Below are 3334 nucleotides of genomic sequence, written 5' to 3'. Positions count from 1 at the left end.
TGCAATATATTTTTGAGTCACCTGAAGTTTCCCTACTAATGTTTATTGTCCAACTGACATAAGATTTCATGTACATGTGTGTAGACATGCAGTATATGTGTGCTGTTTGTATGTTATGTGTAGTATTTGTATATCATTATTTGTATGGTGATCTGATTTCTTCTATTGTAGAAAAATATGTGAAGATTTTAGGCAGGTAATACAATTCCACATTGAGAGACCGAGGACAGGTTTCAGAGCTGAGAGAATTTATTGTTAAGGCTATCAGTACTTCTTGCATGGTACACTGAAAATGTGGTGCTTGCAGTTTGGGCTTTTGCCACACATGAGGTGGCCGTTGTCTGTGTATGAAGTTGCTTTTTCAGAGGTAGAGAAATCTGAAAGAGTCATAACTAAGGCAGTTGGTAAATTGCTAGAGATTCCATGTTGTCTAAGTACTGTAGGTTGTATGGAAAAGGAATTTTGGAGTTATAATGACTAGCTTGGTGGAGGTGCTAAGACCAGCCTGGAGATGACTCTGTCGCAGTCTTAGGATCCAGTAGTCAAGAATACTGCTCCTACGCTAAAAATAGGAATCCACGAGAAATGGAATCCACGAGAAGTGGTTCAACATGCACAAGGCACATTACACCATAGGGATATCACTGGGCAGGTATAGAGTGGAAGGGCAGGGTTTAGCTTCACCTGCAAGTAAGAAGAGGAAACTAGGCAAGCAGCAGTGGCACAACATGTGGCGAGTGTTGTGACTGTCACCAGCCAGTTGTGCATTGCTGTGGTATCCTGCTGCTCAGAAACTATGTTTGGGCAGTTGTTATATTGGTTAGGTTAGGTTGCTAGGTATGAGTACTTGCAGGTGACAGTAAGCTGATTGGTCGCTGTGGGTAGTCTCACAATAGCACAAGGAATAGAATCTTTTCCTGTGTGTATTACTAAAATTAAAACGTATATTATGTGTATATGGGTCATTCTACCGAATTGGTGCAAAGTCAGGTTGGAAATATTTAGAAAATTTGTATGTTTTATTCCCAAAACTTTGTCCGTATATATATTGTACCATATCTAAAGTACACATATCTAGTAAATGAACCGTCAATTTTTATATTGTATTTTCAGAATGTGTTGGAATGTTTTTCCTCTCCCAAAAATTGTCACTACCGAAACATAGTAATAAACTATAGTAAAAACGTATTATTATTAACCTGTTCAGATTGTGTTTCCTTCCCTTCTCTGAAGAGTATTTTTACAAATATTTCTTGAAGGTTTTCACAATGAAATCAATAAAAATTAAATTTTTACCAAATTTCAAAGTTCAATTTATACAATTCATCAAAATCTAAGTGCAATATTTCTTTGTAAAATGCAAAATACTGATCATATTGATTCCAGAGTTGATGATTGATGAAATTGAACATACATTAAACCAATCAGTATCATAACATTTTAGTTGATAACTCAATATACTTTATTTTTTACAAAACATCCAGTGTTTCGGTAGTGACTGCACTGTTTCGGTAGTGACAGCACTGTTTTGATAGTGACCATAGTATTTTGTTTGCAAGGTTGTATCATATTTCCTCAACCTTATTGCTTAATCTTAACTCATACCATGCTTTAGGTTGGGAATATTAAAAACACAAATGTTTTGTGCTTTTGCTGTCTTTTCCTCCATGATTTTCTGACCTTCTTTTGCTCCCTGTTGGATAAATCACTGATACATTTCAACTTTCCTTCTTCCTTTCGTTTCTCATTTCTTTCTCTTTCCTTCCTTAAATATTCTTGGTGTTTCATTGGGTCATCCCTCACTCTTTGTCGGTATTCTCTCAGCCTCTCTGCTCCACTTTTTCCTTTTGGCATTTTGGTGTCTTATGATTCCTTCTCTCCTGAACAATTTCAGATAGAAATCAGCATTATCTACATCTTTACAATTTAGTCCACATAACACATTTATTTCAAAATGATGGGATTGAACTACTTACTATTCCATTTTGTCACTACAGAAACGATCGTGTCACTACCGAAACGATCATGTCACTACCGAAACTTTACCATATGTTTTTGTAGTGACTGTTTCGGTAGTAAATGTTTCGGTAGTGACAATTCTAGCTAAATTTGAGCATAAATAAATAATTCTAGCAAGCACATGGCTAGCAAACACATATTTGAAGAGGTGTACACACAAACATAATACTTTGCATAAAACCCCCAAAAGTTTACTTAATTGAAGAAAAAAAGGTGTTCGGTAGTGACAATTCTTAAGGTTACACACTGATTTTCAGACTTTAGAACACATTTATATCAAAAGTATGGGATCTAGCTACTTACCATTCAGCCATGAGGGATAGGGATGCAGTATCACTGCCTGGTTATAAATGCAGGGGTGTGAGTAAAAAACAGGCTCAGCCAACGGACTAAAACTCCTGTGTTTCGGTAGTGACATGAAAACTATGGACATGATTTTTTGAGTATAGTTTATTTTTTTTTTTAAATTAAACCCACAATAAATCTAAATCTTCCAAGTTCTGTTTAAACTTAATCATAAAGATCTTTGAAATTAGATAATTGAAAAAATTTTAAAAAGTGTTATTTTTGATAACTGAAATTTAGATGTCAGGGTTAGGGACAGCTACTTCCCAATAGAAAGTATATGATGATGATGATTTTGTATATATTTAGCTTATCCCTATCTCATTTAATGTCTTGGGTTTAAATAGACCATAACATGTTCTTAGTAAATATCTATGTCTGTATACTTAATTGTTTTGTAAATAGTTTTTTTTGTTGTGGGACCACACTTTGCTAGCCTGACGATGTCATACTCATAATTCTAGTCAGAATATGAGTCTGATATCGCTCCATTGGGCTGTGATTATGGGGCGTGTTTCAACAGAACCAGGAGAAAAAATGCCTCTTCACTCAATTGGTTACCTACAACCAATCAGAACAACGTAGTATGTGACCAGGTGCAGCTGATACATTACACTTTTACCGGATCCCGTAGGAAGGAAGGCAAAAACATCTTTTCGATTGACAAATGCCTTGATCGCGTTTCTCTGTTCCTCTTTCAAAATGAATGCACTGTCAATGTCTAAATGGACTCGAATCTATACATTTCAGCTCTCCAGCGGCAGCCATGTTTGTTGAAAACGAATTCAACTCGTGTGTTGGTGACGTGGTTGGTTACGTTACTGTTGATCATCTGTCCATCATCGTATAAAGCCCGCCTTAACAATTTGATTGGTACGGCCGATATCGAGCCGCAGATAATTTCTCCTCAATGGAGTAATGCCAGACCGAACTTCCCAACCAAAAAATGTGTGGGCGGGGCTAAGTTCGG

The sequence above is a fragment of the Clupea harengus genome, chromosome 11 (genome assembly GCF_900700415.2).
Source record: "Clupea harengus chromosome 11, Ch_v2.0.2, whole genome shotgun sequence".
NCBI classification, from domain to species: Eukaryota; Metazoa; Chordata; class Actinopteri; order Clupeiformes; family Clupeidae; genus Clupea; species Clupea harengus.
This window is presented reverse-complemented; position numbering follows the sequence as displayed.